This window comes from Ranitomeya imitator, chromosome 8, assembly GCF_032444005.1.
Source record: "Ranitomeya imitator isolate aRanImi1 chromosome 8, aRanImi1.pri, whole genome shotgun sequence".
NCBI classification, from domain to species: Eukaryota; Metazoa; Chordata; class Amphibia; order Anura; family Dendrobatidae; genus Ranitomeya; species Ranitomeya imitator.
In genome coordinates, this window is record NC_091289.1 from 82,968,834 (window position 1) to 82,994,219 (window position 25,386).

Below are 25,386 nucleotides of genomic sequence, written 5' to 3' on the forward strand. Positions count from 1 at the left end.
AAGTGTGCCCCGGGTGTGCAAAAGTAAGAGCGCCCCGACCCCATGTGTGCAAAAGTAAGTGCGCCCCCGGCCCCGGGTGTGCAAAATTAAGTGCGCCCCCGGCCCCGGGTGTTCAAAAGTAAGTGCACCCCCGGTCCCAGGTGTGCAAAAGTAAGTGCGCCCCCGCCCCCGTGTGTGCAAAAGTAAGTACACCCCCGCCCCCGTGTGTGCAAAAGTAAGGGCACCCTGCCCCGTGTGTGAGAAGTAAGTGCGCTCCCAGCCCAGGATGTGCAAAAGTAAGTGCGCCCCCGGCCCCGGGTATGCAAAAGTAAGTGCGCCCCGGCCCCGGGTGTGCAAAAGTAAGTGTGCCCCGGGTGTGCAAAAGTAAGTGCGCCCCGGGTGTGCAAAAGTAAGTGCGCCCCGGGTGTGCAAAACTAAGTGCGCCCCGGGTGTGCAAAACTAAGTGGGCCCCGAGTGACCCCACCAGGACACAGTTTTGCCAGATAATATCAGCTCTTAAAGTGACCCGCCCACCAAATCGGCCCCTGAGGGGCCCCGCCCACCAAATCGGCCCCTGAGGGGCCCCGCCCACCAAATCGGACCCAGAGTGACCCCGCCCACCAAATCGGACCCAGAGTGACCCCGCCCACCAAATCGGACCCAGAGTGACCCCGCCCACCAAATCGGACCCAGAGTGACCCCGCCCACCAAATCGGACCCAAAGTGACCCCGCCCACCAAATCGGACCCAGAGTGACCCCGCCCACCAAATTGGACCCAGAGTGACCCCGCCCACCAAATCGGACCCAGAGTGACCCCGCCCACCAAATCAGACCCAGAGTGACCCCGCCCACCAAATCGGACCCAGAGTGACCCCGCCCACCAAATCGGACCCAGAGTGACCCCGCCCACCAAATTGGACCCAGAGTGACCCCGCCCACCAAATCGGACCCAGAGTGACCCCGCCCACCAAATCAGACCCAGAATGACCCCGCCCACCAAATCGGACCCAGAGTGACCCCGCCCACCAAATCGGACCCAGAGTGACCCCGCCCACCAAATCGGACCCAGAGTGACCCCGCCCACCAAATCGGACCCAGAGTCGCCCCGCCCACCAAATTGGCCCCCTGAGCGGCCCCGAACATCAAATCGGACCCAGAGTGACCCGGCCCACCAAATCGGACCCAGAGTGACCCCGCCCAAAAAATCGGACCCAGAGTGACCCCCGCCCACCAAATCGGACCCAGATTGACACCGCCCACCAAATCGGCCCCTGAGGGGCCCCAACCACCAAACGGGCACCTGAGGGGCACTCAAGTGTGAAAGCCTTGCAGGGGCAGCCCGGGCACCATTCCAAAGCACTATCTGTAGTTCCTTCAGGAAATACCCATCTAGTTATAGTGCTTTGGGACAAAGCACTATATTGTTATTCCACCGTAGTCAACTTATTCTTCTTCTTATTATTATTCAGTCCGCAATTAATGCGGCCCGAACCGCTGCACGCACAGACTCCAGTGAGGTGTCATTTCGAAGCCAGCGTTCCTGGCAGGTGTGCTAAGTATTTTTCGTGTCGATCGGATTTGTAGTTTTGGCGCAATTGGCGTTTGAAAATTTCGTCTCAATGCATTTCAATGGGAAATTGTTCCAACAATAAGGGATAATGGCTGATTTCTGAGGCAATTTCAAAATAACTGCCAACTGCCACCTGGCTGATTAGCTCATTGCGATGTGCAGTCAGACCCAGTTACTATGCCAACGCCTACGAACTCTACATGACCCCACCAGGACACAGTTTTGCCAGATAATATCAGCTCTTAAAGTGACCCGCGCACCAAATTGGCACCTGAGGTGCGCAGCCCACCAAATCGGACCCGAGTGGCCCCGCCCACCAAATCGGACCCCGAGTGGCCCCGCCCGCCAAATCTGACCCAGAGTGACCCCGCCCGCCAAATGTGACCCAGAGTGACCCCGCCCACCAAATGTGACCCAGAGTGACCCCGCCCACCAAATGTGACCCAGAGTGACCCCGCCCACCAAATGTGACCCAGAGTGACCCCGCCCACCAAATGTGACCCAGAGTGACCCCGCCCACCAAATGTGACCCAGAGTGACCCCGCCCACCAAATGTGACCCAGAGTGACCCCGCCCACCAAATGTGACCCAGAGTGACCCCGCCCACCAAATGTGACCCAGAGTGACCCCGCCCACCAAATGTGACCCAGAGTGACCCCGCCCACCAAATGTGACCCCGCCCACCAAATGTGACCCCGCCCACCAAATGTGACCCAGAGTGACCCCGCCCACCAAATGTGACCCAGAGTGATCTCGCCCACCAAATGTGACCCAGAGTGACCCCACCCACCAAATGTGACCCAGAGTGATCTCGCCCACCAAATGTGACCCCGCCCACCAAATGTGACCCCGCCCACCAAATGTGACCCAGAGTGACCCCGCCCACCAAATGTGACCCAGAGTGACCCCGCCCACCAAATGTGACCCAGAGTGATCTCGCCCACCAAATGTGACCCAGAGTGACCCCGCCCACCAAATGTGACCCAGAGTGACCCCGCCCACCAAATGTGACCCAGAGTGACCCCGCCCACCAAATGTGACCCAGAGTGACCCCGCCCACCAAATGTGACCCAGAGTGACCCCGCCCACCAAATGTGACCCAGAGTGACCCCGCCCACCAAATGTGACCCAGAGTGACCCCGCCCACCAAATGTGACCCAGAGTGACCCCGCCCACCAAATGTGACCCAGAGTGACCCCGCCCACCAAATGTGACCCCGCCCACCAAATGTGACCCAGAGTGACCCCGCCCACCAAATGTGACCCAGAGTGAACCCGCCCACCAAATGTGACCCAGAGTGACCCCGCCCACCAAATGTGACCCAGAGTGACCCCGCCCACCAAATGTGACCCAGAGTGACCCCGCCCACCAAATGTGACCCAGAGTGACCCCGCCCACCAAATGTGACCCAGAGTGACCCCGCCCACCAAATGTGACCCAGAGTAACCCCGCCCACCAAATGTGACCCAGAGTGACCCCGCCCACCAAATGTGACCCAGAGTGACCCCGCCCACCAAATGTGACCCAGAGTGACCCCGCCCACCAAATGTGACCCAGAGTGACCCCGCCCACCAAATGTGACCCAGAGTGACCCCGCCCACCAAATGTGACCCAGAGTGACCCCGCCCACCAAATGTGACCCAGAGTGACCCCGCCCACCAAATGTGACCCCGCCCACCAAATGTGACCCAGAGTGACCCCGCCCACCAAATGTGACCCAGAGTGACCCCGCTCACCAAATGTGACCCAGAGTGACCCCGCCCACCAAATGTGACCCAGAGTGACCCCGCCCACCAAATGTGACCCAGAGTGACCCCGCCCACCAAAGGTGACCCAGAGTGACCCCGCCCACCAAATGTGACCCAAAATGACCCCGCCCACCAAATGTGACCCAGAGTGACCCCGCCCACCAAATGTGACCCAGAGTGACCCCGCCCACCAAATGTGACCCAGAGTGACCCCGCCCACCAAATGTGACCCAGAGTGACCCCGCCCACCAAATGTGACCCAGAGTGACCCCGCCCACCAAATGTGACCCAGAGTGACCCCGCCCACCAAATGTGACCCAGAGTAACCCCGCCCACAAAATGTGACCCAGAGTGACCCCGCCCACCAAATGTGACCCAGAGTGACCCCGCCCACCAAATGTGACCCAGAGTGACCCCGCCCACCAAATGTGACCCAGAGTGACCCCGCCCACCAAATGTGACCCAGAGTGACCCCGCCCACCAAATGTGACCCAGAGTGACCCCGCCCACCAAATGTGACCCCGCCCACCAAATGTGACCCAGAGTGACCCCGCCCACCAAATGTGACCCAGAGTGAACCCGCCCACCAAATGTGACCCAGAGTGACCCCGCCCACCAAATGTGACCCAGAGTGACCCCGCCCACCAAATGTGACCCAGAGTGACCCCGCCCACCAAATGTGACCCAGAGTGACCCCGCCCACCAAATGTGACCCAGAGTGACCCCGCCCACCAAATGTGACCCAGAGTAACCCCGCCCACAAAATGTGACCCAGAGTGACCCCGCCCACCAAATGTGACCCAGAGTGACCCCGCCCACCAAATGTGACCCAGAGTGACCCCGCCCACCAAATGTGACCCAGAGTGACCCCGCCCACCAAATGTGACCCAGAGTGACCCCGCTCACCAAATGTGACCCAGAGTGACCCCGCCCACCAAATGTGACCCAGAGTGACCCCGCCCACCAAAGGTGACCCAGAGTGACCCCGCCCACCAAATGTGACCCAAAATGACCCCGCCCACCAAATGTGACCCAGAGTGACCCCGCCCACCAAATGTGACCCAGAGTGACCCCGCCCACCAAATGTGACCCCGCCCACCAAATGTGACCCCCGAGTGGCCCCGCCCACTAAATCGGACCGCGAGTGGCCCCGCCCACCAAATCAGACCCAGAGGTGCCCCGCCCACCAAATCGAACCCAGAGTGACCCCGCCCACCAAATAGGACCCAGAGTGACCCCGCCCACCAAATGTGACCCAGAGTGACCCCGCCCACCAAATGTGACTCAGAGTGACCCCGCCCACCAAATGTGACCCAGAGTGACCCCGCCCACCAAATGTGACCCAGAGTGACGCCGCCCACCAAATGTGACCCAGAGTGACCCCGCCCACCAAATGTGACCCAGAGTGACCCCGCCCACCAAATGTGACCCAGAGTGACCCCGCCCACCAAATCGGACCCAGAGTGACTCCGCCCACCAAATGTGACTCAGAGTGACCCCGCCCACCAAATGTGACCCAGAGTGACCCCGCCCACCAAATGTGACCCAGAGTGACCCCGCCCACCAAATGTGACCCAGAGTGACCCCGCCCACCAAATGTGACCCAGAGTGACCCCGCCCACCAAATGTGACCCAGAGTGACCCCGCCCACCAAATGTGACCCAGAGTGACCCCGCCCACCAAATGTGACCCAGAGTGACCCCGCTCACCAAATGTGACCCAGAGTGACCCCGCCCACCAAATGTGACCCAGAGTGACCCCGCCCACCAAAGGTGACCCAGAGTGACCCCGCCCACCAAATGTGACCCAAAATGACCCCGCCCACCAAATGTGACCCAGAGTGACCCCGCCCACCAAATGTGACCCAGAGTGACCCCGCCCACCAAATGTGACCCCGCCCACCAAATGTGACCCCGCCCACCAAATGTGACCCCGAGTGGCCCCGCCCACTAAATCGGACCGCGAGTGGCCCCGCCCACCAAATCAGACCCAGAGGTGCCCCGCCCACCAAATCGAACCCAGAGTGACCCCGCCCACCAAATAGGACCCAGAGTGACCCCGCCCACCAAATGTGACCCAGAGTGACCCCGCCCACCAAATGTGACTCAGAGTGACCCCGCCCACCAAATGTGACCCAGAGTGACCCCGCCCACCAAATGTGACCCAGAGTGACGCCGCCCACCAAATGTGACCCAGAGTGACCCCGCCCACCAAATGTGACCCAGAGTGACCCCGCCCACCAAATGTGACCCAGAGTGACCCCGCCCACCAAATCGGACCCAGAGTGACTCCGCCCACCAAATGTGACTCAGAGTGACCCCGCCCACCAAATGTGACCCAGAGTGACCCCGCCCACCAAATGTGACCCAGAGTGACCCCGCCCACCAAATGTGACCCAGAGTGACCCCGCCCACCAAATGTGACCCAGAGTGACCCCGCCCACCAAATGTGACCCAGAGTGACCCCGCCCACCAAATTGGACCCAGAGTGACCCCGCCCACCAAATGTGACCCAGAGTGACCCCGCCCACCAAATGTGACCCAGAGTGACCCCGCCCACCAAATGTGACCCAGAGGTGCCCCGCCCACCAAATGTGACCCAGAGGTGCCGCGCCCACCAAATCTGACCCAGAGGTGCCCCGCCCACCAAATCTGACCGAGGTGCTCTGCCCACCAAATCTGACCCAGAGTGGCCCCGCCCATCAAATCTGACCCAGAGTGGCCCCGCCCACCAAATCGGACCCAGAGTGGTCCCGTCTACCAAATCGGACACAGAGTGGCCCCGCCCACCAAATCATCCCCTGAGGGGCCCCGCCCACCAAACCAGCGCCTGAAGGGCACCCAAGTGTGAAAGTCTTGCAGGGGTAGCGCGGGCACCATTCCAAAGCACTATCTGTAGTTCCTTCAGGAAATACACATCTAGTTCTTATTATTATTCTTATTATTAGGCTTTTTTCCGCAATTAATGCGGCTCGAACCGCTGCACGCACAGACTCCAGTGAGGTGTCATTTCGAAGCCAGCGTCCATGAGAGGTGTGCTAAGTATTTTTCGTGTCGATCGGATGTGTAGTTTTGGCGCAATTAACGTTTGAAAATTGTTTTTCTCTCATTGGAATGCATTGCCAATGCATTTCAATAGGGAAATTTAGCCATAAGGTATAATGGCTGATTACTGAGGCAATTTAAAAAATAACTGCCAACTGCCACCTGGCTGATCAGCTCATTGATATGCGAAGCCAGACCCAGTTACTATGACAACGCCTACGAACTCTACATGACCCCACCAGGACACAGTTTTGCCAGATAATATCAGCTCTTAAAGTGACCCGCACACCAAATCTGACCCTGAGGTGCCCAGTGCACCCCCGATCCCGTCTGTGAAAAGTAAGTGCACCCCCAGTCCCGTGTGTGAAAAGTAAGTGCACCCCCGTTCCTGGTGTGAAAAGTAAGTGCACCCCGGTCCCATGTGTGTGAAAAGTAAGTGCACCCCCGGTCCCTTGTGTGAAAAGTAAGTGCACCCCGATCCCGTTTGTGAAAAGTAAGTGCACCCCCAGTCCCGTGGGTGAAAATTAAGTGCACCCCAGTCCCGTGTGTGAAAAGTAAGTGCACCCCCGGTCCTGAGTGTGAAAAGTAAGCGCACCCCAGGTCCCGTAAGTGAAAAGTAAGTGCACCCTCGGTCCCGTGGGTGAAAAGTAAGTGCACCCCGGTCCCGTGTGTGAAAAGTAAGTGCATCCCTGGTCCCGGGTGTGAAAAGTAAGTGCACCCCCGGTCCCGTGGTTGAAAAGTAAGTGCACCCCCGGTCCCGTGTGTGAAAAATAAGGGCACCCTCGGTCCCGTGGGTGAAAAGTAAGTGCACCCCGATCCCGTGTGTGAAAAGTAAGTGCATCCCTGGTCCCGGGTGTGAAAAGTAAGTGCACCCCCGGTCCCGTGGGTGAAAAGTAAGTGCACCCCCGGTCCGGTGTGTGAAAAATAAGTGCACCCCAGTCCCATGGGTGAAAAGTAAGTGCACCCCCTGTCCCGTGGGTGAAAAGTAAGTGCACCCCCCCATGTGTGAAAAGTAAGTGCACTCCCGGTCCATGGGTGAAAAGTAAGTGCACCCCCGGTCCCGTGGGTGAAAAGTAAGTGCACCTCCGGTCCCGTGAGTGAAAAGTAAGTGCACCCCTGGTCCCGTGGGTGAAAAGTAATTGCACCCCCGGTCCCGTGGGTGAAAAGTAAGTGCACCCCCGGTCCCGTGGGTGAAAAGTAAGTGCACCCCCGTTCCCGTGAGAGAAAAGTAAGTGCACCCCCGTTCCCGTGTGTGAAAAGTAAGTGCACCCCCGATCCCGGGTGTGAAAAGTAAGTGCACGCCAGGTCCCGTGGGTGAAAAGTAAGTGCACCCCCAGTCCCATGGGTGAAAAGTAAGTGCACCCCCGCTCCCGTGGGTGAAAAGTATTGCACCCCGATCCCGTGTGTGAAAAGTAAGTGCACCCCCGGACTCGTGGGTGAAAAGTAAGTGCACCCCCGTACCCGTGGGTGAAAAGTAAGTGCACCCCCGGTCCCGTGGGTGAAAAGTAAGTGCACCCCCGGTCCCGTGGGTGAAAAGTAAGTGCACCCCCGGTCCCGTGGGTGAAAAGTAAGTGCACACCCGGTCCCGTGGGTGAAAAGTAAGTGCACCCCCGGTCCCGTGGGTGAAAAGTAAGTGCACCCCCGGTCCTGTGGGTGAAAAGTAAGTGCACCCCCGGTCCCGTGGGTGAAAAGTAAGTGCACCCCCGGTCCCGTGGGTGAAAAGTAAGTGCACCCCCGGTCCTATGGGTGAAAAGTAAGTGCACCCCCGATCCCGTGGGTGAAAAGTAAGTGCACCCCCGATCCCGTGGGTGAAAAGTAAGTGCACCCCTGGTCCCGTGGGTGAAAAAGTAAGTGCGCCCCCGCCCCCCAAATCGGACCCTGAGTGACCCCGCCCCCGAATCGGACCCCGAGTGACCCGGACCCCCGAATCGGACCCCGAGTGGCCCCGCCCCCCAAATTGGACCCAGAGTGACCCCGCCCACCAAATCTGACCCAGAGTAACCCCGCCCACCAAATCTGACCCAGAGTGGCCCCGCCCACCAAATCTGACCCAGAGTGGCCCCGCCCACCAAATCTGACCCAGAGTGGCCCCGCCCACCAAATCTGACCCAGAGTGGCCCCGCCCACCAAATCGGACCCAGAGTGACCCCGCCCACCAAATCGGACCCAGAGTGACCCCGCCCACCAAATCGGACCCAGAGAGACCCCGCCCACCAAATCGGACCCAGAGTGACCCCGCCCACCAAATCGGACCCAGAGTGACCCCGCCCACCAAATAGGACCCAGAGTGACCCCGCCCACCAAATCGGACCCGGAGTGACCCCGCCCACCAAATCGGACCCGGAGTGACCCCGCCCACCAAATCGGACCCGGAGTGGCCCCGCCCACCAAATCGGACCCGGAGTGACCCCGCCCACCAAATCGGACCCGGAGTGGCCCCGCCCACCAAATCGGACCCGGAGTGGCCCCGCCCACCAAATCGGACCCGGAGTGACCGCCCACCAAATCGGACCCGGAGTGACCCCGCCCACCAAATCGGACCCGGAGTGACCCCGCCCACCAAATCGGACCCAGAGTGACCCCGCCCACCAAATCGGACCCAGAGTGACCCCGCCCACCAAATCGGACCCAGAGTGACCCCGCCCACCAAATCGGACCCAGAGTGACCCCGCCCACCAAATCGGACCCAGAGTGACCCCGTCCACCAAATCGGACCCAGAGTGACCCCGCCCACCAAATCGGACCCAGAGTGACCCCGCCCACCAAATCGGACCCAGAGTGACCCCGCCCACCAAATCGGACCCAGAGTGACCACGCCCACCAAATCGGACCCTGAGGGGCCCCGCCCACCAAATCGGACCCTGAGGGGCACCGTCCACCAAATCGGACCCTGAGGGGCCCCGCCCACCAAATCGGACCCTGAGGGGCCCCGCCCACCAAATCGGACACTGAGGGGCCCCACCCACCAAATCAGCGCCTGAAGGGCACCCAAGTGTGAAAGTCTTGCAGGGGCAGCCCGGGCACCATTCCAAAGCACTATCTGTAGTTCCTTCAGGAAATACCCATCTAGTTATAGTGCTTTTGTAAAAAGCACTATATTGTTATTCCCCCGTAGACAACTTATTATTATTATTATTATTATTATTCAGTCCGCGATTAATGCGGCCCAAACCGCTGCACGCACAGACTCCAGTGAGGTGTCATTTCGAAGCCAGCGTCCCCAAGAGGTGTGCTAAGTATTTTTCGTGTCGATCGGATTTGTAGCTTTGGCGCAATTTGCGTTTTTCCCCTGATTGGAATGCAATTTCTCAATGGGTAAATTTTCCCATAAGGTAAAATGGCTGTTTTCTGAGGCAATTTCAAACTAACTGCCAACTGCCACCTGGCTGATTAGCTCAGTGCTGTGTGCAGTCACACCCAGTTACTATGGCAACGCCTACGAACTCTACATGACCCCACCAGGACACAGTTTTGCCAGATAATATCAGCTCTTAAAGTGACCAACCCACCAAATTGTTAAATTGTTACCTGAGGTGTCCAGCCCACCAAATAGGAGGCAGAGGGGCCCCGACCACCAAATCGGAGGCCGAGGGGCCCCGACCACCAAATCGGACCCTGAGGGGCCCCGACCACCAAATCGGACCCTGAGGGGCCCCGACCACCAAATCGGACCCTGAGGGGCCCCGACCACCAAATCGGACCCTGAGGGGCCCCGACCACCAAATCGGACCCTGAGGGGCCCCGACCACCAAATCGGACCCTGAGGGGCCACGACCACCAAATCGGACCCTGAGGGGCCCCGACCACCAAATGTGACCCAGAGTGACCCCGCCCACCAAATGTGACCCAGAGTGACCCCGCCCACCAAATCGGACCCAGAGTGACCCCGCCCACCAAATCGGACCCAGAGTGACCCCGCCCGCCAAATCGGACCCAGAGTGACCCCGCCCGCCAAATCGGACCCAGAGTGACCCCGCCCGCCAAATCGGACCCAGAGTGACCCCGCCCGCCAAATCGGACCCAGAGTGACCCCGCCCGCCAAATCCGACCCAGAGTGACCCCGCCCACCAAATCGGACCCAGAGTGACCCCGCCCACCAAATGGGACCCAGAGTGACCCCGCCCACCAAATGGGACCCAGAGTGACCCCGCCCACCAAATGGGACCCAGAGTGACCCCGCCCACCAAATGTGACCCAGAGTGACCCCGCCCACCAAATGTGACCCAGAGTGACCCCGCCCACCAAATGTGACCCAGAGTGACCCCGCCCACCAAATCGGACCCAGAGTGACCCCGCCCACCAAATCGGACCCAGAGTGACCCCGCCCACCAAATCGGACCCAGAGTGACCCCGCCCACCAAATCGGACCCAGAGTGACCCCGCCCACCAAATCCGACCCAGAGTGACCCCGCCCACCAAATCGGACCCAGAGTGACCCCGCCCACCAAATGGGACCCAGAGTGACCCCGCCCACCAAATGGGACCCAGAGTGACCCCGCCCACCAAATGGGACCCAGAGTGACCCCGCCCACCAAATGGGACCCAGAGTGACCCCGCCCACCAAATGTGACCCAGAGTGACCCCGCCCACCAAATGTGACCCAGAGTGACCCCGCCCACCAAATGTGACCCAGAGTGACCCCGCCCACCAAATGTGACCCAGAGTGACCCCGCCCACCAAATGTGACCCAGAGTGACCCCGCCCACCAAATGTGACCCAGAGTGACCCCGCCCACCAAATGTGACCCAGAGTGACCCCGCCCACAAAATGTGACCCAGAGTGACCCCGCCCACCAAATGTGACCCAGAGTGACCCCGCCCACCAAATGTGACCCCGCCCACCAAATGTGACCCCGCCCACCAAATGTGACCCCGCCCACCAAATGTGACCCCGCCCACCAAATGTGACCCAGAGTGACCCCGCCCACCAAATGTGACCCAGAGTGACCCCGCCCACCAAATGTGACCCAGAGTGACCCCGCCCACCAAATGTGACCCAGAGTGACCCCGCCCACCAAATGTGACCCAGAGTGACCCCGCCCACCAAATGTGACCCAGAGTGACCCCGCCCACCAAATGTGACCCAGAGTGACCCCGCCCACCAAATGTGACCCAGAGTGACCCCGCCCACCAAATGTGACCCAGAGTGACCCCGCCCACCAAATGTGACCCAAAATGACCCCGCCCACCAAATGTGACCCCGCCCACCAAATGTGACCCAGAGTGATCCCGCCCACCAAATGTGACCCAGAGTGACCCCGCCCACCAAATGTGACCCAGAGTGACCCCGCCCACCAAATGTGACCCAGAGTGACCCCGCCAACCAAATGTGACCCAGAGTGACCCCGCCCACCAAATGTGACCCAGAGTGACTCCGCCCACCAAATGTGACCCAGAGTGACCCCGCCCACCAAATGTGACCCAGAGTGACCCCGCCCACCAAATGTGACCCAGAGTGTCCCCGCCCACCAAAGGTGACCCAGAGTGACCCCGCCCACCAAATGTGACCCAAAGTGACCCCGCCCACCAAATGTGACCCAGAGTGACCCCGCCCACCAAATGTGACCCAGAGTGACCCCGCCCACCAAATGTGACCTCGCCCACCAAATGTGACCCAGAGTGGCCCCGCCCACCAAATCGGACCGCGAGTGGCCCCGCCCACCAAATCGGACCCAGAGGTGCCCCGCCCACCAAATCGGACCCAGAGTGACCCCGCCCACCAAATCGGACCCAGAGTGACCCCGCCCACCAAATCGGACCCAGAGTGACCCCGCCCACCAAATCGGACCCAGAGTGACCCCGCCCACCAAATGTGACTCAGAGTGACCCCGCCCACCAAATGTGACCCAGAGTGACCCCGCCCACCAAATGTGACCCAGAGTGACCCCGCCCACCAAATGTGACCCAGAGTGACCCCGCCCACCAAATGTGACCCAGAGTGACCCCGCCCACCAAATGTGACCCAGAGTGACCCCGCCCACCAAATGTGACCCAGAGTGACCCCGCCCACCAAATGTGACCCAGAGTGACCCCGCCCACCAAATGTGACCCAGAGTGACCCCGCCCACCAAATGTGACCCAGAGTGACCCCGCCCACCAAATGTGACCCAGAGTGACCCCGCCCACCAAATGTGACCCAGAGGTGCCCCGCCCACCAAATGTGACCCAGAGGTGCCCCGCCCACCAAATGTGACCCAGAGTGACCCCGCCCACCAAATGTGACCCAGAGTGACCCCGCCCACCAAATGTGACCCAGAGTGACCCCGCCCACCAAATGTGACCCAAAGTGACTCCGCCCACCAAATGTGACCCAGAGTGACCCCGCCCACCAAATGTGACCCAGAGTGACCCCGCCCACCAAATGTGACCCAGAGTGACCCCGCCCACCAAATGTGACCCAGAGTGACCCCGCCCACCAAATGTGACCCAGAGTGACCCCGCCCACCAAATGTGACCCAGAGTGACCCCGCCCACCAAATGTGACCCAGAGTGACCCCGCCCACCAATTGTGACCCAGAGGTGCCCCGCCCACCAAATCTGACCCAGAGGTGCCCCGCCCACCAAATCTGACCGAGGTGCCCCGCCCACCAAATCTGACCCAGAGTGGCCCCGCCCACCAAATCTGACCCAGAGTGGCCCCGCCCACCAAATCGGACCCAGAGTGGTCCCGTCTACCAAATCGGACACAGAGTGGCCCCGCCCACCAAATCATCCCCTGAGGGGCCCCGCCCACCAAACCAGCGCCTGAAGGGCACCCAAGTGTGAAAGTCTTGCAGGGGCAGCCCGGGCACCTTTACAAAGCACTATCTGTAGTTCCTTCAGGAAATACCCATCTAGTATTATTTTTGTAATCCGAATGTGGTAAACTTATTCAGTTTTTTTCCGCAATTAATACGGCCCGAACCGCTGCACGCACAGACTCCAGTGAGGCGTCATTTCGAAGCCAGCGTCCACGAGAGGTGTGCTAAGTATTTTTCGTGTCGATACGATTTGCAGTTTTTTAAAAAATTGCATTAAAAAAAAAAAAAATTCCCATAGGAAATAATGGCGAACTGTACATTACCCAAAACTTGACCTTCCAAAGATGGCAGATATGCAAATGTACGGTGTTAGGACATGATCATTTATCAAAGTTAAACATTAGAATAAAGTGACTATGACACCCTCTCATCCCGTGTGTGAAAAGTAAGTGCACCCCCGATCCCGTGGGTGAAATGTAAGTGCACCCCAATCCCGTGGGTGAAAAGTAAGCCCCCCAAATCTGACCCCGAGAGGCCCCGCCCACCAAATCGGACCCTGAGTGGCCTTGCCTACCATATCGGACCCCGAGTGGCCCCGCCCACCAAATCAGACCCAGAGTGACTCCGCCCACCAAATCGGACCCAGAGTGAACCCGCCCACCAAATCGGACACAGAGTGACCCCGCCCACCAAATCAGACCCTGAGGGGCCCCGCCCACCAAATGTGACCCAGAGTGACCCCGCCCACCAAATGTGACCCAGAGTGACCCCGCCCACCAAATGTGACCCAGAGTGACCCCGCCCACCAAATGTGACCCAGAGTGACCCCGCCCACCAAATGTGACCCCCGCCCACCAAATGTGACCCAGAGTGACCCCGCCCACCAAATGTGACCCAGAGTGACCCCGCCCACCAAATGTGACCCAGAGTGACCCCGCCCACCAAATCGGACCCAGAGTGACCCCGCCCACCAAATGTGACCCAGAGTGACCCCGCCCACCAAATGTGACCCAGAGTGACCCCGCCCACCAAATGTGACCCAGAGTGACCCCGCCCACCAAATGTGACCCAGAGTGACCCCGCCCACCAAATGTGACCCAGAGTGACCCCGCCCACCAAATGTGACCCAGAGTGACCCCGCCCACCAAATGTGACCCAGAGTGACCCCGCCCACCAAATGTGACCCAGAGTGACCCCGCCCACCAAATGTGACCCAGAGTGACCCCGCCCACCAAATGTGACCCTCAGTTACCCCGCCCACCAAATGTGACCCAGAGTGACCCCGCCCACCAAATGTGACCCAGAGTGACCCCACCCACCAAATCGGACCCAGAGTGACCCCGCCCACCAAATGTGACCCAGAGTGACCCCGCCCACCAAATGTGACCCAGAGTGACCCCGCCCACCAAATGTGACCCAGAGTGACCCCGCCCACCAAATGTGACCCAGAGTGACCCCGCCCACCAAATGTGACCCAGAGTGACCCCGCCCACCAAATGTGACCCAGAGTGACCCCGCCCACCAAATGTGTCCCAGAGTGACCCCGCCCACCAAATGTGACCCAGAGTGACCCCGCCCACCAAATGTGACCCAGAGTGACCCCGCCCACCAAATGTGACCCAGAGTGACCCCGCCCACCAAATGTGACCCAGAGTGACCCCGCCCACCCAATGTGACCCAGAGTGACCCCGCCCACCAAATGTGACCCAGAGTGACCCCGCCCACCAAATGTGACCCAGAGTGACCCCGCCCACCAAATGTGACCCAGAGTGACCCCGCCCACCAAATGTGACCCAGAGTGACCCCGCCCACCAAATGTGACCCAGAGTGACCCCGCCCACCAAATGTGACCCAGAGTGACCCCGCCCACCAAATCGGACCCAGAGTGACCCCGCCCACCAAATCGGACCCAGAGTGACCCCGCCCACTAAATCGGACCCAGAGTGACCCCGCCCACCAAATCGGACCCAGAGTGACCCCGCCCACCAAATCGAACCCAGAGTGACCCCGCCCACCAAATCGGACCCAGAGTGACCCCGCCCACCAAATCGGACCCAGAGTGACCCCGCCCACCAAATCGGACCCAGAGTGACCCCGCCCACCAAATCGGACCCAGAGTGACCCCGCCCACCAAATCGGACCCAGAGTGACCCCGCCCACCAAATCGGACCCAGAGTGACCCCGCCCACCAAATCGGACCCAGAGTGACCCCGCCCACCAAATCGGACCCAGAGTGACCCCGCCCACCAAATCGGACCCAGAGTGACCCCGCCCACCAAATCGGACCCAGAGTGACCCCGCCCACCAAATCGGACCCAGAGTGACCCCGCCCACCAAATCGGACCCAGAGTGACCCCGCCCACCAAATCGGACCCAGAGTGACCCCGCCCACCAAATCGGACCCAGAGTGGCCCCGTCCACCAAATCGGACCCAGAGGGGCCCCGTCCACCAAATCGGACCCTGAGGGGCCCCGTCCACCAAATCGGACCCTGAGGGGCCCCGCCCACCAAATCGGACCCTGAGGGGCCCCGCTCACCAAATCGGACCCTGAGGGGCCCCGCCCACCAAATCGGACCCTGAGGGGCCCCGCCCACCAAATCGGACCCTGAGGGGCCCCGCCCACCAAATCAGCACCTGAAGGGCACCCAAGTGTGAAAGTCTTGCAGGGGTAGCCCGGGCACCATTCCAAAGCACTATCTGTAGTTCCTTCAGGAAATACACATCTAGTATTAAAATTGTAATCCGAACGTGGGAAACTTATTCAGTTTTTTTCCGCAATTAATGCGGCTCGAACCGCTGCACGCACAGACTCCAGTGAGGCATCATTTCGAAGCCAGCGCCCACGAGAGGTGTGCTAAGTATTTTTCATGTCTATCCGATTTGTAGTTTTTTTTAAAAAATCGCATTAAAAAAAAAAAAATTTCCCATAGGAAATAATGGCGAACTTTCCATTACCCCCAACTTGACCTTCCAAAGATGGCAGCTATGCAAATGTACAGTGTCCATTTTAGGACATGATCATTTATCAAAGTCAAACATCAGAATAAAGTGACTATGACACCCTCTCGTCCCGTGTGTGAAAAGTAAGTGCGCCCCCGGCCCCCAAATCGGACCCCAAGTGACCCCGCCCCACAAATCGGAACCTGAGTGACCTCGCCCCCAAATCAGACCCGAGTGACCCCGCCCCCCAAATCGGACCCCGAGTGACTCCGTCCCCCAAATCAGACCCAGAGGGGCCCCGCCCACCAAATCGGCCCCTGAGGGGCCCCGCCCACCAAATTGGCCCCTGAGGGGCCCCGCCCACCAAATCGGACCCTGAGGGGCCCCGCCCACCAAATCGGACCCAGAGTGACCCCACCCACCAAATGTGACCCAGAGTGGCCTCGCCCACCAAATCAGACCCTGAGGGGCCCCGCCCACCAAATCGGACCCTGAGGGGCCCCGCCCACCAAATCGGACCCTGAGGGGCCCCGCCCACCAACTAGGACCCTGAGGGGCCCCGCCCACCAAATCGGTCCCTATGGTGCCCCGCCCACCAAATCGGACCCAGAGTGACCCCGCCCACCAAATCGGACCCAGAGTCACCCCGCCCACCAAATCAGACCCAGAGTGACCCCGCTTACCAAATCGGACCCAGAGTGACCCTGCCCACCAAATCGGACCCAGAGTGGCTCCACCCACCAAATCGGACTCAGAGTGACCCCGCCCACCAAATCGGACCCCCAGGGGCTCCGCCCACAAATCGGACCGCGAGGTTCCCCGCCCGCCAAATCGGACCCCCAGGGGCCCCGCCCACCAAATCGGACCCCGAGTGGCCCCGCCCACCAAATCGGACCCAGAGTGACCCCACCCACCAAATAGTCCCCTGAGGGGCCCCGCCCACCAATTCGGCCTCTGAGGGGCCCCGCCCACCAAACCAGCACCTGAGGGGCACCCAAGTGTGAAAGTCTTGCAGGGGCAGCCCGGGCACCATTCCAAAGCACTATCTGTAGTTCCTTCAGGAAATACCCATCTAGTTATAGTGCTTTGTAAAAAGCACTATATTGTTATTCCACCGTCGTCAACTTATTATAGTGCTTTTGTAAAAAGCACTATATTGTTATTCCACCGTAGACAACTTATTATTATTATTATTATTCAGTCCGCAATTAATGCGGCCCGAACCGCTGCACGCACAGACTCCAGTGAGGTGTCATTTCGAAGCTTGCGTTCCTGGCAGGTGTGCTAAGTATTTTTCGTGTCGATCGGATTTGTAGTTTTGGCGCAATTGGCGTTTGAAAATTTTGTCTCAATGCATTTCAATGGGGAAATGGCTGATTTCTGAGGCAATTTCAAAATAACTGCCAACTGCCACCTGGCTGATCAGCTCATTGATATGCGAAGTCAGACCCAGTTACTATGACAACGCCTACGAACTCTACATGACCCCACCAGGACACAGTTTTGCCAGATAATATCAGCTCTTAAAGTGACCCGCACACCAAATGTGACCCTGAGGTGCCCCGCCCACCAAATTGGACACAGAGTGACCCCGCCCACCAAATGTGACCCAGAGTGACCTCGCCCACCAAATGTGACCCAGAGTGACCCCGCCAACCAAATGTGACCCAGAGTGACCCCGCCCACCAAATGTGACCCAGAGTGACCCCGCCCACCAAATGTGACCCAGAGTGACCCCGCCCACCAAATGTGACCCAGAGTGACCCCGCTCACCAAATGTGACCCAGAGTGACCCCGCCCACCAAATGTGACCCAGAGTGACCCCGCCCACCAAATGTGACCCAGAGTGACCCCGCCCACCAAATGTGACCCAGAGTGACCCCGCCCACCAAATGTGACCCAGAGTGACCCCGCCCACCAAATCGGACCCAGAGTGACCCCGGCCACCAAATCGGACCCAGAGTGACCCCGGCCACCAAATGTGACCCAGAGTGACCCCGCCTTCCAAATGTGACCCAGAGTGACCCCGCCCACCAAATGTGACCCAGAGTGACCCCGCCCACCAAATGTGACCCAGAGTGACCCCGCCCACCAAATGTGACCCAGAGTGACCCCGCCCACCAAATGTGACCCAGAGTGACCCCCGCCCACCAAATCGGACCCAGAGTGACCCCGCCCACCAAATCGGACCCAGAGTGACCCCGCCCACCAAATGTGACCCAGAGTGACCCCGCCCACCAAATGTGACTCAGAGTGACCCCGCCCACCAAATGTGACCCAGAGTGACCCCGCCCACCAAATCGGACCCAGAGTGACCCCCGCCCACCAAATCGGACCCAGAGTGACTCCGCCCACCCAATGTGACCCAGAGTGACCCCGCCCACCAAATGTGACCCAGAGTGACCCCGCCCACCAAATGTGACCCAGAGTGACCCCGCCCACCAAATGTGACCTAGAGTGACCCCGCCCACCAAATGTGACCCAGAGTGACCCCGCCCACCAAATGTGACCCAGAGTGACCCCGCCCACCAAATGTGACCCAGAGTGACCCCGCCCACCAAATGTGACCCAGAGTGACCCCGCTCACCAAATGTGACCGAGTGACCCCGCCCACCAAATGTGACCCAGAGTGACCCCGCCAACCAAATGTGACCCAGAGTGACCCCGCCCACCAAATGTGACCCAGAGTGACCCCGCCCACCAAATGTGACCCAGAGTGACCCCGCCCACCAAATGTGACCCAGAGTGACCCCGCCCACCAAATGTGACCCAGAGTGACCCCGCCCACCAAATGTGACCCAGAGTGACCCCTGCCCACCAAATCGGACCCAGAGTGACCCCGCCCACCAAATGTGACGCAGAATGACCCCGCCCACCAAATGTGACCCAGAGTGACCCCGCCCACCAAATGTGACCCAGAGTGACCCCGCCCACCAAAGGTGACCCAGAGTGACCCCGCCCACCAAATGTGACCCCGCCCACCAAATGTGACCCCGCCCACCAAATCGGACCGCGAGTGGCCCCGCCCACCAAATCGGACCCAGAGGTGCCCCGCCCACCAAATCGGACCCAGAGTGACCCCGCCCACCAAATCGGACCCAGAGTGACCCCGCCCACCAAATCGGACCCAGAGTGACCCCGCCCACCAAATGTGACCCAGAGTGACCCCGCCCACCAAATGTGACTCAGAGTGACCCCGCCCACCAAATGTGACCCAGAGTGACCCCGCCCACCAAATCGGACCCAGAGTGACCCCCGCCCACCAAATCGGACCCAGAGTGACTCCGCCCACTCAATGTGACTTAGAGTGACCCCGCCCACCAAATGTGACCCAGAGTGACCCCGCCCACCAAATGTGACCCAGAGTGACCCCGCCCACCAAATGTGACCCAGAGTGACCCCGCCCACCAAATGTGACCCAGAGTGACCCCGCCCACCAAATGTGACCTAGAGTGACCCCGCCCACCAAATGTGACCCAGAGTGACCCCGCCCACCAAATGTGACCCAGAGTGACCCCGCCCACCAAATGTGACCCAGAGTGACCCCGCCCACCAAATGTGACCCAGAGTGACCCCGCTCACCAAATGTGACCCAGAGTGACCCCGCCCACCAAATGTGACAGTGACCCCGCCCACCAAATGTGACCCAGAGTGACCCCGCCCACCAAATGTGACCCAGAGTGACCCCGCCCACCAAAGGTGACCCAGAGTGACCCCGCCCACCAAATGTGACCCAGAGTGACCCCGCCCACCAAATGTGACCCAGAGTGACCCCGCCCACCAAATGTGACCCCGCCCACCAAATCGGACCGTGAGTGGCCCCGCCCACCAAATCGGACCGCGAGTGGCCCCGCCCACCAAATCGGACCCAGAGGTGCCCCGCCCACCAAATCGGACCCAGAGGTGCCCCGCCCACCAAATTGGACCCAGAGTGACCCCGCCCACCAATTCGGACCCAGAGTGACCCCGCCCACCAAATCGGACCCAGAGTGACCCCGCCCACCAAATGTGACTCAGAGTGACCCCGCCCACCAAATGTGACCCAGAGTGACCCCGCCCACCAAATGTGACCCAGAGTGACCCCGCCCACCAAATGTGACCCAGAGTGACCCCGCCCACCAAATGTGACCCAGAGTGACCCCGCCCACCAAATGTGACCCAGAGTGACCCCGCCCACCAAATGTGACCCAGAGTGACCCCGCCCACCAAATGTGACCCAGAGTGACCCCGCCCACCAAATGTGACCCAGAGTGACCCCGCCCACCAAATGTGACCCAGAGTGACCCCGCCCACCAAATGTGACCCAGAGGTGCCCCGCCCACCAAATCTGACCCAGAGGTGCCCCGCCCACCAAATCTGACCCAGAGGTGCCCCACCCACCAAATCTGACCGAGGTGCCCTGCCCACCAAATCTGACCCAGAGGTGCTCAGCCCACCAAATCTGACCCAGAGTGGCCCCGCCCACCAAATCTGACCCAGAGTGGCCCCGCCCACTAAATCGGATCCAGAGTGGTCCCGTCTACCAAATCGGACACAGAGTGGCCCCGCCCACCAAATCATCCCCTGAGGGGCCCCGCCCACCAAACCAGCGCCTGAGGGGCACCCAAGTGTGAAAGTCTTGCAGGGGCAGCCCGGGCACCATTACAAAGCACTATCTGTAGTTCCTTCAGGAAATACCCATCTAGTTATAGTGCTTTTGTAAAAAGCACTATATTGTTATTCCACCGTAGACAACTTCTTATTCTTCTTCTTATTCTTATTATTATTAGGCTTTTTTCCGCAATTAATGCGGCCCGAACCGCTGCACGCACAGACTCCAGTGAGGTGTCATTTCGAAGCCAGCGTCCATGAGAGGTGTGCTAAGTATTTTTCGTGTCGATCAAATTTGTAGTTTTGGCGCAATGTGCGTTTAAAAATTGATTCCCCCTCATTGGAAAGCATTGCCGCTATGCATTTCAATAGAGAAATTTTGACATAAGGTATAATGGCTGATATCTGAGGCAATTTAAAAAATAACTGCCAACTGCCACCTGGCTGATCAGCTCATTGATATGCGAAGTCAGATCCAGTTACTATGCCAACGCGTACGAACTCTACATGACCCCACCAGGACACAGTTTTGCCAGATAATATCAGCTCTTAAAGTGACCCGCACACCAAATTGGCACCTGAGGTGCGCAGCCCACCAAATCGGACTCGAGTGGCCCCGCCCACCAAATCGGACCCCGAGTGGCCCCGCCCACCAAATCGGACCCAGAGTGACCCCGCCCACCAAATCGGACCCAGAGTGACCCCGCCTACCAAATCGGACCCAGAGTGACCCCGCCCACCAAATCGGACCCAGAGTGACCCCGCCCACCAAATGTGACCCAGAGTGACCCCGCCCACCAAATGTGACCCAGAGTGACCCCGCCCACCAAATGTGACCCAGAGTGACCCCGCCCACCAAATGTGACCCAGAGTGACCCCGCCCACCAAATGTGACCCAGAGTGACCCCGCCCACCAAATGTGACTCAGAGTGACCCCGCCCACCAAATGTGACCCAGAGTGACCCCGCCCACCAAATGTGACCCAGAGTGACCCCGCCCACCAAATGTGACCCAGAGTGACCCCGCCCACCAAATGTGACCCAGAGTGACCCCGCCCACCAAATGTGACCCAGAGTGACCCCGCCCACCAAATGTGACCGAGTGACCCCGCCCACCAAATGTGACCCAGAGTGACCCCGCCCACCAAATGTGACCCAGAGTGACCCCGCCCACCAAATGTGACCCAGAGTGACCCCGCCCACCAAATGTGACCCAGAGTGACCCCGCCCACCAAATGTGACCCAGAGTGACCCCGCCCACCAAATGTGACCCAGACTGACCCCGCCCACCAAATGTGACCCAGAGTGACCCCGGCCACCAAATCAGACCCAGAGTGACCCCGGCCACCAAATCGTACCCAGAGTGACCCCGGCCACCAAATCGTACCCAGAGTGACCCCGGCCACCAAATCGTACCCAGAGTGACCCCGCCCACCAAATGTGACCCAGAGTGACCCCGCCCACCAAATGTGACCCAGAGTGACCCCGCCCACCAAATGTGACCCAGAGTGACCCCGCCCACCAAATGTGACCCAGAGTGACCCCGCCCACCAAATGTGACCCAGAGTGACCCCGCCCACCAAATGTGACCCAGAGTGACCCCGGCCACCAAATCAGACCCAGAGTGACCCCGGCCACCAAATCGTACCCAGAGTGACCCCGGCCACCAAATCGGACCCAGAGTGTTCCCGCCCTCCAAATGTGACCCAGAGAGACCCCGCCCACCAAATGTGACCCAGAGTGACCTCGCCCACCAAATGTGACCCAGAGTGACCTCGCCCACCAAATGTGACCCAGAGTGACCCCGCCCACCAAATGTGACCCAGAGTGACCCCGCCCACCAAATGTGACCCAGAGTGACCCCGCCCACCAAATGTGACCCAGAGTGACCCCGCCCACCAAATGTGACCCAGAGTGACCCCGCCCACCAAATGTGACCCAGAGTGACCCCGCCCACCAAATGTGACCCAGAGTGACCCCGCCCACCAAATGTGACCCAGAGTGACCCCGCCCACCAAATGTGACCCAGAGTGACCCCGCCCACCAAATGTGACCCAGAGTGACCCCGCCCACCAAATGTGACCCAGAGTGACCCCGCCCACCAAATGTGACCCAGAGTGACCCCGCCCACCAAATGTGACCCAGAGTGACCCCGCCCACCAAATGTGACCCAGAGTGACCCCGCCCACCAAATGTGACCCAGAGTGACCCCGCCCACCAAATGTGACCCAGAGTGACCCCGCCCACCAAATGTGACCCAGAGTGACCCCGCCCACCAAATGTGACCCAGAGTGACCCCGCCCACCAAATGTGACCCAGAGTGACCCCGCCCACCAAATGTGACCCAGAGTGACCCCGCCCACCAAATGTGACCCAGAGTGACCCCGCCCACCAAATGTGACCCAGAGTGACCCCGCCCACCAAATGTGACCCAGAGTGACCCCGCCCACCAAATGTGACCCAGAGTGACCCCGCCCACCAAATCGGACCCAGAGTGACCCCGCCCACCAAATCGGACCCTGAGGGGCCCCGCCCACCAAATCGGACCCAGAGTGACCCCGCCCACCAAATCGACCCAGAGTCACCCCGCCCACCAAATGTGACCCAGAGTGACCCCGCTCACCTAATCGGACCCAGAGTGACCCCGCCTACCAAATCGGACCCTGAGGGGCCCCGACCACCAAATCGGACCCTGAGGGGCCCCGACCACCAAATCGGACCCTGAGGGGCCCCGACCACCAAATCGGACCCTGAGGGGCCCCGACCTCCAAATCGGACCCTGAGGGGCCCCGACCACCAAATCGGACCCTGAGGGGCCCCGACCACCAAATCGGACCCTGAGGGGCCCCGACCACCAAATCGGACCCTGAGGGGCCCCGACCACCAAATCGGACCCTGAGGGGCCCCGACCACCAAATCGGACCCTGAGGGGCCCCGACCACCAAATCGGACCCTGAGGGGCCCCGACCACCAAATCGGACCCTGAGGGGCCCCGACCTCCAAATCGGACCCTGAGGGGCCCCGACCTCCAAATCGGACCCTGAGGGGCCCCGACCTCCAAATCGGACCCTGAGGGGCCCCGACTACCAAATCGGACCCTGAGGGGCCCCGACCACCAAATCGGACCCTGAGGGGCCCCGACCACCAAATCGGACCCTGAGGGGCCCCGACCACCAAATCGGACCCTGAGGGGCCCCGACCACCAAATCGGACCCTGAGGGGCCCCGACCACCAAATCGGACCCTGAGGGGCCCCGACCACCAAATCGGACCCTGAGGGGCCCCGACCACCAAATCGGACCCTGAGGGGCCCCGACCTCCAAATCGGACCCTGAGGGGACCCGACCTCCAAATCGGACCCTGAGGGGCCCCGACCTCCAAATCGGACCCTGAGGGGCCCCGACCACCAAATCGGACCCTGAGGTGCCCCGCCCACCAAATCGGACCCTGAGGGGCCCCGACCACCAAATCGGACCCAGAGGTGTCCCACCCACCAAATCGGACCCTGAGTGACCTTGCCCACCAAATCGGACCCTGAGTGACCCTGCCCACCAAATCAGACCCTGAGTGACCCCGCCCACCAAACCTGCGCCTGAGGGGCACTCAAGTGTGAAAGTCTTGCAGGGCAGCCCGGGCACCATTCCAAAGCACTATCTGTAGTTCCTTCAGGAAATACCCATCTAGTATTATTATTGTAATCCGAACGTGGTTAACTTATTGTTTTTAGGCTTTTTTCCGCAATTAATGCGGCCCGAACCTCTGCATGCACATACTCCATTGAGGTGTCGTTTCGAAGCCAGCGTCCACGAGAGGTGTGCTAAGTAGTTTTCGTGTCGATCGGATTTGTAGTTTTGGCGTAGTTTGCGTTTGAAAATTTTGTCTCAATGCATTTAAATGGGGAAATTGTTCCAATAGGGTATAATAGCTGATTTCTGAGGCAATTTCAAAATAACTGCCACCTGGCTGATTAGCTCATTGATATGCGCAGTCAGACCCAGTTACTATGCCAACGCCTACGAACTCTACATGACCCCACCAGGACACAGTTTTGCCAGATAATATCAGCTCTTAAAGTGACCCGCACACCAAATCTGGCCCTGAGGTGCCCCACCCACCAAATCGAACCCTGAGGGGCCCTGCCCACCAAATCGGACCCTGAGGTGCCCCGCCCACCAAATCGGACCCTGAGGGGCCCCGCCCACCAAATCAGACCCTGAGGGGCCCCACCCACCAAATCGGACCCTGAGGGACCCCGCCCACCAAATTGGACCCTGAGGGGCCCCGCCCACCAAATCAGACCCTGAGGGGCCCCGCCCACCAAATCAGACCCTGAGGGGCCCCGCCCACCAAATCGGACCCTGAGGGGCCCCGCCAACCAAATCGGACCCTGAGGGGCCCCGCCCACCAAATCGGACCCTGAGGGGCCCCGCCCACCAAATCGGACCCTGAGGGGCCCCGCCCACCAAATCGGACCCTGAGGGGCCCCGCCCACCAAATCGGACCCTGAGGGGCCCCGCCCACCAAATCGGACCCTGAGGGGCCCCACCCACCAAATCGGACCCTGAGGGGCCCCACCCACCAAATCAAACCCCGAGGGGCCCCGCCCACTAAATCGGACCCCGAGGGGCCCCGCCCACCAAATCGGACGCTGAAGTGCCCAGCGCACCAAATCCTCAACCCTGAGGGGCTACAACTACCAAACCAGTGCGTGAGGGGCACCCAAGTGTGAAAGTCTTGCAGGGGCAGCCCGGGCACCATTCCAAAGCACTATCTGTA

General features: G+C 60.1%; 1 protein-coding gene across 1 annotated transcript in view; it reads right to left on the reverse strand.

Annotated features, from left to right (window-relative positions):
* Window positions 1-25,386, reverse strand: part of NTMT2 (N-terminal Xaa-Pro-Lys N-methyltransferase 2) — a 683,026-nt gene that overhangs the window by 425,116 nt on the left and 232,524 nt on the right. The gene's annotated exons all lie outside the window — the stretch shown is intronic.